Here is a 12,166-nt window from a genome sequence, read left to right as displayed (position 1 = left end):
AGCTCGGCGCAGATGTTGCGCTAGTCGTGGCATAATAACATCCGGAAAAAACGATCTTCGTTTAGTATTGCATGTGGTAAAAGACGTGCTTGTAATTTAGCGCTCGTTGCGTTCATGGAACTTGAAAACTGCGCTTTGCCTGAAGTTAACGATTGCACACAGTGATTTCGCAGGTGGCGCCTGACAGAATTGTCGATGACGCACGTGGTCGCTTTTGCAGGACGTATTTGGCTGTTTCTGAGTAGTGTTTTTTCTTCCGTCTTGCAATCACCATTCTATGACGTCATACTGTTACTGTTTTATGACGTCATTATTCAATAACGTCAGACGAAAAATAGGCCGGATCCGGCCCGCCGATGTATTTCATCTGGCCCGCCGCCTCTTTGACAAATTAGACACGAGTCTATTTCACATACTTTTTGACTATTTGAACTACGGAATTGCGAAAAATTTTCGCGCTTCGCGCGAATGTTTGTTCTACGTCCGGTTTGTTTACGTTTTGATGCTGCCTTTTCAGCTAGATCAGCGATTCTTCACTGTTGCGCTGTGGAAGGCTGCCAAGTGCGTAGCGTAAAAAGGAAAAAAGTATTAACAAATATTGGATATATATTTTTTTTAATTTTTCTATTATCGGCAATGTAATGAAAACTTGCAAACAATTTTAAAGAAATACCGGTATACCTAAAAAATTGCGCTCGCCAGCTGCGCTTCGACTTGAAACAATTAAAAAACGCTGAGCTATACATTAACTTTAATGTTATCGCGTTCCCTCAAAGTAGTTTTATTACACTTTTCATTCTCTTTGCATCAACATATTACTGCCTCTGTAAAATGTAATAATTAAACACGTTTTTAAGTGCAAAAATATCCATGGCCTGCCTGATTCACAGTTGTTCTAACATTTTAATAACACAATTCGTAATTATCATTTTGTGTGGCCCGCAAAGACCTTTTTAAGATTAAGTTTGGTTTTGGCCCGCGACTAGAAAAAGGTTGCCGACCCCTGGCCTAGTGCATTAATAATAAAAATAAAAATACACAAATCTGAAGGCTTTTTAAAATCATAATGGACAGTTTTCATAATTGCATATAACAGCCGATGGCAGGAAAGACGTTTAGGTATCGGCTGTAAGTATTGCCATACTCGAGTCTGGAGTTCCAAAGCAGTGTACCTCTCTGGCGGAATCTGTTTCTCTTTATCGCGGTTTAACGCGATACAGTCGGTATAGCCGGTTCCGTTTTAACCATATCCTTTTTAGGAAATATTGCGACCGCCAAATAGAAGTACAGAACCAAAATCAATTTTACGATGACCTAAAAATTTGTTTGCAATTTTTACCCCCAGCTGAAGGCCCCTAAGTAAATAAACTTCAAAACTCTTAAAACGTCGTCTACATATAAGCCTCCATCGTGTCTGAATATTTGAAGTCTCTCCGAAATATAGTTTTACTGTAAAACTCTAGACAAAAAACGATCTAAAACAAACCCCCCCTTAAAAAAACATAAAACAAATCGAGCAAAAATAAGATATGTCCGAAAATAAATTTATAAATAATTGCTTCATGAAAACAATTTATTTTAACGAAAGTCATTCGTCCAAAAGTCAAGTCAAGCCATTTGAAATCAGTGACTTAAGTCACTACAATACTGGTTTATTCTGCATTCATTTGAAATCCAGAATTCTGATTTAAACATAGTTGTTTAGGTCAGTGCTCTTCAACCGTTTTTGGTTTGGTGAACCCTTAAAGTGGTTGTGACGAACTTATGTACCCTGTTTACGTAAAAGTTCAACTGAGGTAAAAAGCGATATGAAATATCATTATGCATATCAATATCACCATGTCAATTAACCGAGCGGAGCTGGCGAAGTTTTACACACTGTCGGTGAGAGCTCGATATGGCTGCAGGCTGCTTGCAAGTACTATTTCATGTCATATAACAGCATTAAAAAAATTTAAAAGGTTAATATTACTGGTACATTAAAGGTTTGTGATGCACCCTTGTATACCTTTTCGTTAGGGTTTCAAAATTCCCGGAAATTTTCAGAGCCGAAACTTTCCATGGAAATTTTGGGATTTAACGGGAATTTTAGGAAATTTTCGGAAACTTTTAAAACAATCTTAGTTTGATATTGAAACAGGAAAATAATGGCCTTATACTGTTTAGATTAAAAGTACTATGTATAACTAAAATACTTAAAACATACAAACACATGATTTAGTTTATTTAAGTGCAAAAATGAATCATCACTAGGGCCCGCAAAAGTCAATAAAGTCAAAATTTTTTAAGGACCTCATCTGTCCACGAATCAAAGAATAAAGTTGTTTTCAGCACCTAGGGGACTGTTTACAAGAAGTTTATAGGTCAAAATAAAGTCAAAATTTACAATAAAGTCAACATTTTCAATAACGTCAAAATTTGTCACATTATGGCTTTTAAGAAAGTTTTTGGGTTTCTTGAGAGAAATTTTTGTAAAAAATGTTGTGGCGGCATTGTAAATCAGGAACTGCGACACAATTAAACCATATTAACCCATAAAAGCAAGAAATATGTCACAATGCCCACTTGGATCAGCAGTAACTTTTATTGCAAATTGTCCATTTTTTATTTATTGTTACGTATTTATATAATTCTTGTAAAACACTTTCTATTCATAAACGTTGTCTTTTCGAAGATCAACCGTTTGGATTTTAGGAATAGCCTACAGACATTCTGTAATACAAAAATGCCTAAGCAAGCTAAATCTATCGCCAAAAACACGACCCACTTTTTTTTTATAATTCATAAAACAACGACTTTTTCGACAAAATATTACGTTTGGGTCTGAAATCGACAAAATATCATGTTTGGATAATTGGCATCAATTCAAGGAAGAACTGTGGCCTCTACAAATAAGCAATTTCGTTAAGACAAAATAAAATCAAAATTTAATAAAAAATAAAGTCAAAACAATTTTTTTAGATCAAAATAAAAATGGCCGTAATCATCACCAATCTGTTTTTTTCACAAACAAAAACAACACCGACCGGTCCGGGCCAAAATATCCCCAGCTTACGGTAGCTAAATCTTTAACATTTGTTGTTTTGTAAGTTACAAAGTCGTTGTACTAGTTGCTGCCGATTAGCATCTCCATCTACTCGTCTAGAAATGCCCAGATAGGTTTTTAATATTTTTTTTTGGTTGATGAAATATTAAACAAAGGTTTTAAACATAATAAATGCCAAATTTGAAAATTCCCAATATTCCCATTATTCCCGGGTCCCTTAAAATTCCCGGAAACTTTCCACCCCTTTACAACCTTACTTTTCGTACTGGTGCACCCAATGCATATTTTGGTGCACCCCGTGCACACCGGTTGAAGAGGACTGGTTTAGGTTAAATTCTTATTAAAAAAAAAATTCTTTGAATGGGGAAAAATTGAAGACACCTTTAAAAACAATTTTGGCGAGCATTGTAATTTCCGATATAATTTTTGCATGCACATTTTTGCGCACATTTTACAAAAAAACTTTTGCATCCCCGTCTCCTACGTTCGGTATATTTAAACCGAGTTTACACAAAATCGTAAATTTATTCCTGTCTTAGCTGAAGTTACGGAATTAAATTTAACTACAACTCAATCAATATACAGGCGGGTTAGGGTTGGCAAATATGAAGCTTGTCTTCCACAGAACATTTCCTCATTTCATTCTTTGCTGGAAGAAACAAAATATCATGAGGGTCGAGCGAGAGGAAAATATATGCCTCGACAAGCCCATAAACAATATGCTATTCTTCTTTGTTACCGTAAAGTACAAGTTGGCCTGTGCTCGACTGCTACACAACAACCTCATTTAAGCATGTTTTCATCTAAATAACGCCTGGCTGATTTACGGTAACACATAACCAACCTCGCCCATTTGATTATAGCGTTAATTGAACAGGTGGGGTTGTGGTTGAATGCCGCACTATAACCCAAGGCAGAGGCCTAGCTACGGGGCCGGTTGGGCAGATTTACCCCCGGGCGCCAAGATATAGGGGTGCCAAAATGAGGCTTACAAATGCCAAAATGAGACTGCTTCTTCCTTAAATACAATTGTTCTAATAAAATTTGAATCTGCACATCGTCTGCGAATTTTCGTTCTACCATTTGTTTTTCGCCAATGACTAAACCTGCCTTTTATGTCTCAGCGCAGTGCATTTTAACCCGTGGGATGGTATACGCACTTGTGAAACAAAATGTAATGCGGAAGACTAAGGTCGTGCGGATGAAAATGGTCCACATGCAGGTGGAAATTTTCCGAAACAAAAAAGTGCAAACGCTTCTTTTAAACTGAAGGTTTAAAAGCACTGTCTTATCGTTTACATAGTTTTTGTATGACTATACGTTCTAACTTTTGCAAACAAAGTTTTTTATGTTTGAATATAACTAGAAAATCTTTCGTGCGAATTAGATTTAAGAACAGAAATTGCTTCTGTTTAGACCAGCGGTTCCCAAACTGTTTTTCAAAAACATTGTCTGGTGAACCCGTTGCAATTATTTTGACATTTCGCGGCCCTATTAAAATTCAAGGGTCAGTTGACCAATGTTTCTTACAGTACACTATAGTGCAGTCTTAATGCAACAACTTTTGAACTAATGTGAACGATTCGCTGATAACACGTATACAGCATAATATATGCTTTATGATGTCACAAGAGACATGTAAAACACGCTATATGATCGAATACTAATAAAGCATAACTAAAGACAATAACGACAACAGATAACGTTTACATACAGACTAAATCGCTGGTTTAGGCCAACTTGGAATTTAAATAATAAGGACAAACAAAACGTATTCTACAGCAAAATACATTCGCTAGAATTAAACTGAGTTTTTAGCAAATCGTAAATCTTTATGCTGCCATAGTTGAAAATACGATACCCAATTAACATAAATTCAATCAGCATACAGGCGAGTTACATAGGCGTAGCCAGGGGGGCCTGAGGGGCCATGGCCCCCCTCAAAAATTCATAAATATTTCACTCTTAATAATGTGTTTTTTAGCATTTTTAAGCAGTACCACAACATTTGATCACAGGCATGCAACACCTTCAATTCTCATGCACTGTTACGTCACAAACGATGTAGTTAATATAACATTTACTACACATTAATGTACTTTTACTACTTTCAGACAGTTTTTGCTCATTGACTGTTTTTTGAGTATTGCGTTAACACTCAGTCAGTTGCTGCTCGAAACGGTTTGCTAGCATTGTTATTTGTGTTCGTTGCGGCAGTTAACACAATGGTAAAAGCTAAACAAAAAATTCCAACTTTTTGCCCCCCCCCCAACAGAATTTTCGGCTGGCTACGCCACTGGCGAGTTATGGCTGACAAATACGAAGTTTTTCTTCCACAGAACAGTTCCTCATTTCATTCTCTAAAGGAGAATGTCCGATGGTGGAGCGGGAGCCAAACATTTTAGTCAAGCGAAACATCGGCTTTTTATGGCACAGTGAATTCCATGTTCGGCTGTGCGTGACTGCTACACAACAACTCCACTGATGCAAACCGAATATTTGAAAAAGAATATATCTCCTCGCCCTAATGCACGTTAGTAGGGATGTTCAAAGTACAATCCCAAGGTATTCTAGAATAATAGGTTTCGAATCTAGAATAACGAATCCAGAATAGCGAATCCTAGTATATTTTTATTAAATTATTTATCCTCGATTTTGTTTGGGGAAGGGATTAATCTTAATCTACCCTACAGGGCCCACAATCACAGCAAAAAATAGCTCAAACAATTTTCTAATATGTGAACATTATAATAAAAAAACTCTCTCATATGTTTAACATTCTTAACAAAGTTCTGTCATCTTAAGCCGTTCTGTAAACTGTAATATGTCAACTGCCCAGGTTGTGTCCAAAACTTATATTTTTGCCAAAAGTGAGCAAATGCAACACTGCACATAAAAGTCTTAGGCAATTCGGTCCTGATTTTGAAAGCATTATTAAGTATTATTGCTTCTTTTTAGACTAACATGATCTGCTATGCAGTCATATGATGTACTGCAAAGAATACAAAGTTATTATTGACATAACGAATTCTTGACAATTACGTGGTGCATAACTGCATAACTTCCCTGAATATTGGCCTAAAGTTGACCTTAAGTAACCCCATAGCGCATTTTGTGGACGGCCAGCACGTTTTGCAACGCTATGTTACTTTTGCAACTTAACGCATTTAGGGAAATTGCAAACTCCACACCAGAAACTACACGTTGATCGCTCGCCCAATAACGCTTGATTGACACTTAATTATTAGATGAACGTTATCGCGAGACGCGGTAATTGGTCGCCCGAAAAAACGCTGACAGTGCACTACAAGGTTACATTTAAAGCAAGCACTGTAAATTGGTTGCCGCGGCGACAGGCCAACTTACCACACGCGTTTGTGCAATTAGGTGCAACAATCCGCGGTAAAACGTTCCTTTGGTGACGGTTTGAGCAGGTCTGTGAAGCTCGTAGCCCAGACGACCTTTTGCGCAGCGTTGTTCTGTCGGATTTTGGCTGGGAATCTTTCGGTCCATTTGGCGGCCATATTAATAATGTCTTCCGTCATCGGTTTAGGAAAACCTGACCTGCAAGCTTTGTTCTTTAAGTTGAGTAGGCTCCTGTTGAAGTCGGTCTCCTCTTCGTTTAGTCGACTAGACGACGGGCTACGAGCTTCACAGACCTGCTCAAACCGTCACCAAAGGAACGGTTGTTGAAACCCAATGTGACAGTGGCCTACAAAAGACCGACTATCCAACATATTAACACTTTACAGACGGCTCGCCCATGGGCCTAATGAATATATTACACGCACTAAACCTGGTTCGTATCCGTGTGGGCATTGCGCACTTTGTGGTAATTTTGGGAAACATTCCAGTATGGTTAAATATACCTCTTTGATAAAGACCAAGCATGGTTCATTTAGACTTAACGAGTCTCTTTCTTGTCGTAACTATGGTATTTATATCGCCACATGTCGTCTTTGTAAAGAACAGTATGTTGGCCAAACGAAAAATAAGTTTTCTGCGCGTTGGACGGCCCACCGCTCGGTTTGGAACTCGTTTAAGTCCGACGGCAACTCGGACAAGGCTGCTTTGCAACACCATTATGTTATGTATCATAAAATTTATTTATTAAACAAACCGTTGCTTCCCGAGTGTTTTACGTTCAATTTGTTGCCCAACCTCCGTATTATCTGTTGGATATAGCAGAAGATAAATGGCACAATAAAGTTCATGCCAGTATTAATATACAAAAAATGGTTTTACCCGGTATTAAATAACTATTTGTCTCCTTGGTTTTGCTTTTTATTTTGCATTGTTTTATCTTTTATTTTAGTTGCAATGGGCCTCTACCGTTTGCCTTATCGTCTTTGTTGTCACCTCTTGCCACCCCCTTTTTTCCTTTTTTCTTTTCTTTTCGCTTTACCAACACAGCTGATTGTTGTTTTTCCCTAGACTTGGGTAACAGGATGGTCCGGTTTTCTATAGCCCTATACCTATAACTTTTATCTTCTATATTTTTATATTTTTAACCTGGTCGCGTAGTTTGTTGCTCTAGGTTTTATGATTATTTTCCTATTATTTTTAAATTCTACCACCTGGTTTACGTGTTAACATTATTTTGTATTCGTTTTTTAGAGACTGATGATGCCGTGATTGGCGAAATATATTTCTCTTTTATAAACTAGAACCTATAGTGACTGATTTTGACTGAGACAAGAAAGTCTATACTGTTTTGCAACTCCACTGAATTACACAATAAAACCCCACTGAATTACGCAAAACTGCTAACTGCCGGCGTTTCTCGGTGAGTTTTAATGAAATGAATAAATAAATTGTGACTAAAAAAATATTTATTATTAACATATTGTTATTTTTTGTTTTGTTGGAAAGGTTTACATAGAGATGAGTTTGTAAAGTTTCATCAAATGTCACTACTTTCAGGGGTGATCAACACGTGGCTCGCGAGCCGCATTCGGCTCTTCATCCAGTTATGTGCGGTTCTTACGTTTATGTTGCACACTTTTTTAAAAAGTTTGGATTTCGTTTGGTTAACTTATGGAATTTTGTCGGTTACCACTCAGACTATTTGCCTAAAGGTCTTTATATTTTTTAGTAACACTTTTAAAACAAATTTTACGCAAACAAGATGCCCAAATAATATTGATAAACCACAATATATCGATAAATGTGTATTTTTTCATTCAATTCGTCGCCTCTCCTTCTAAATTAAGATTTTGTCTATTTAACGAAATTAAGACACTTTTTTCTCGCTTTCTGCGATCACATTGTGGGAGTAAGTAAGAGATGGGGTGAAATGCTATTCTTCTCGTTCGATGTGTGTAAGGTGAAGCTCTTAGCGGTTAACCAAGTAACAAATGCTGTTCTTGGTATCTGAGTGGTTTGCCACACCAGACCTAGAGCTTCATGGGTTGACTTAACCGGTTAAGAAACGGTGTGGGGCGTTTCAGCTCAGCAATGTACAAATGCGACTTGGGCCCGTCAGAACAATATCAGTGCTGTGAAAAACGAGCCTATATCACGTCATTGGGGATTGCCTAATACTAAGAGCATCGCAACAATAAACTGGCTGCTGGCCAACATCTGCCCCAAAATCTAGCTCTCGATATTGGAAAATAGTGGTCACACAAACTTTCCTTTTGGTCGCTGAATAAACTGGTTGTCGCCTTAAGGGCCTTATTTTCATTGGTGGTGCATTAATTGGGTCATAATTTATTGGCAGTATTTCCACAAACATTTTCGCGCTTTGCGCAAAAACACCTAACCTAAGCTGCTTGTTTGCGCACCGCGTGACAACAGCAGCCAGCAGTTCCTTAAAAACTTAAAAACATTATAATATCTCTGAACTTTTTTTGTGCCACTTAAAAAATAATTTTTCTGCCCCTTTAACCATAATTTCTCACGGAAACTGTAAAATTAGTCTAAAATTCGTTAGACCGTTTCTTACAGTATTTCGTGTTTTTTTATTCAAACATAAATTAGATCGCGCACACAAGTTTAAGGTGGCGTTGTACATTTCGAAGAACTCGTTATACTGCGAAATCTAAACGCTCATGGAAACACATATTAAACAAATTACATATAATTGCATATAACACCCGATGGACAGAGCGACGTTTAAGTTTTGTGTGTATAAATGTATTGGCATACTGTCTTCTTAAGTTTTAAAGTGGAATACACCGCTTTGGCGTAATCTGTTTCGCTGCTACATCGCAGTGCCTCTTTGTCAGGTATTGGCGCATGACAGCCTCCGCAACGTTTTCCTTTTGACCTATAATGGCTATCGAATAGTCCCAAAAGCTGTATACAATGTTCTAAAGTTGTAGCCTACTACTACACACTTACAATTGATCTTGTCCAATTTTGGAATTTTAACGTAAATTTTGTTAAGCTTTTACGTTATAGTAATCCTGGTATTAGAGAATGTAATATTTCTTTGAAGAGTGTATTTTGGGTAAATGGGAAATGTTTTTGCTTTGTAGTTATTTTTAGTGCACTTAGTGCATGTTCCACTTGTAAAATAGCGGCAAACTGATTTATTTCTTTTAAAACAAGAACACAGACCCAATCCTACTCGTTAGGTAGGTTCTGTTTCGTTAGGACTTGTTTATTACAGGGGCTGATTTCTATTAGGTTTCGTCGTTAAACCTGTTAGTGCTTAACGAAATGTCTGGCACCACAAAAAATTGCGGCAATATTTTAAAAGACTAAATTCCTTTTATAACTGTCCATTATATTCTACCATTGCAAGCGAAACCTTCTGCAGTTTTTGTATAATTAATTTTTCCAGTTTAAATTCAAAGTTTAAATAAATCCAAATCCTTGCAAATAATTTTTTCATGTTGGTGTAATGATAAACAAACATTGTTGTGTACGTCAAACGTTTGTGCGCCCAAATGTGACATAAAGGATGAACGACGCTGATAAATTCTATTTATATTTTAAAATTGATTTGCCTAAAATCCAAGGACTGCAATTGACATGTTATGCTGATATTACATTTGAAAAAATGATTTTACATTCATTTGAAAATTCTTTTCCACTTCATGCCTTAATTAAACATAAAACCAGAATGGGCAAGTTTGTTACAAAAGTTTTTTTAAATGAATTAATTGGTAAAAGTCGCTTTTGAGCATTTGTTTGGACTTTTGCCGAATTTAAAATATATACCGGACCTGGCTAACTTTATGTTTCACCCTTTCTTTACTTAACTTTTACATACAACAATGCTAAAACTAACAAACAGGATAAAACGGACACCTCTGGTGCTAGTGAACTTTACTCACTGTGACGAAACAATCGATCTTGTAACCAAACAGAGTCTATTATGACGTAAGTTAACACAGTTAAAGCAGAATAGTTGTCTTTACATATATAGGCTACTCTAAGCAATGATACCATATATAGGTTATATAGTATCATTGCTCTAAATATAGTAATTGAGTAACGTTCCCATAAATTTCAAATAAAAAAGTGGGCCATTTTCATCCACTTTTCCTCCCCAATTCCTCCCTGGAACAAATTTCCTCCCCAAAATTTAAAATTCCCCCCAAAGTGAGCCGAGTGGCTCCCTTTGAGAACCTCTGTATTAGATAAATATAACTGACCTAGATAATGCATACGGCCATGTTATTACATTCTGGCCAGGTAACATGTTCAAAAAGACAACATTATCATTCTCTTAAAATGGTTCAACGCCTATGGTTTCCTATACTTTTGCCAACTTTTACTCGGGGAATTTCTACCATGTCTCTGTCCGAGCAATCACCGTTTAAACAAACTTTAAATCTGTTGTTTCGAGAAATATGAAAACCTTTTTAAAGTGCCTAATACGCAACCTTTTAAATCGAACATTTTGCCAATTTAGACCAAATAAACGCAGTGTTCTCAAGACTTATTTTTGTAAGGCACCGCGTTATGACGAGACTGTGTAACGTCGTAAGTATTTTGCTCGCTGCGCCCTTGTACAATTTTAAGTCGTGCAGGGCTGGTGTTGATATGTTTGATTGAAGTAAGATACGAAACAGGTGCAAACGGGGAGGTTACACTGCCCTAAGGTTTCGCATTTAAATTTGAGACAGTGAAATATGCTGTTTAGTAAGAGCAATAAGTTATTTTGCTAAGAGAAACCTCTTTCTAAAAAGTCGCACGCGCCCACTGTTAGTAAGACAGCCCCTTCGCACAATGAACGTTGCACGTGTGGGATAATAAAGCGCAGCAGGATCCCAGCCGCCGTCGCTTTGCGAGCTGAATAAAGCAAGTAATATGAACGCATTCTCTGTTGAAGTTTTTCTGCCGCTAGATAGGAGTAGATACCTGTATAGGACTAAAACGATGACGTCATTGTTTTTTGTCCCTAATTAGAGGTGACTAAGGGTGCGGACTCAAAAAGCAAATGTAACCCTTCTCTTAAAACTTGATTTAGACTATACATTCAAAATCATTATAAAATTTAATGGTTTTTGTTCACAGCAACTAAATATTTCATATTTACAAAAAAAATTCTCCACCGCCCCCGCGTCAAGTCACCCTCTACCACAACATTTTATGTTTCTCATGCGTCCTGCGGTAACAAACTAAATGCCCACCCCAGCGCTAGACGCTCGCTCACCCAATAACACCCTATTGACACTTGATTATTAGGCGAAGCTTATCGCGACGTAATTGGTCGCCCGAAAAATCGCCGACGTCGAATTTAAAAGCAAGCATTGTAAATGTGTCGCCGATATTCGGCTTTGAACATCCCTACTCGCAATGCTTTCCTGAGTTAATTGCACGGTGGATGAAATTTTATTCACGGCCTTACCTCTTTGTGTATTACCGCGACAATAAAATGAAATACGATTTAGAGAATATTTGAAAAAAACGTATTTGGAGAATATTTGCTATTTGCCCATCTCCATCTCCAGCCTCACAGCCATTTTACATTTTAAGTGTCTAAATATTGTTTAAAACTACATAAATCATTCACAACAAGCTGACAAATGCAATATATATATATATATATATAAAGGTTAATCATGTATATATGTATAAATAAGGCAAAACTTTAAACATGATTAACCTGAGGACATCTATCATGCAACATTTAATAAGTCGCTTTCCTGATGTCAAGTGTCG

Source organism: Ascidiella aspersa, chromosome 2 (genome assembly GCF_963924565.1).
Source record: "Ascidiella aspersa chromosome 2, kaAscAspe10.2, whole genome shotgun sequence".
In the NCBI taxonomy this organism is placed as follows: domain Eukaryota; kingdom Metazoa; phylum Chordata; class Ascidiacea; order Phlebobranchia; family Ascidiidae; genus Ascidiella; species Ascidiella aspersa.
Note: the sequence above shows the minus strand (reverse complement) of the source record.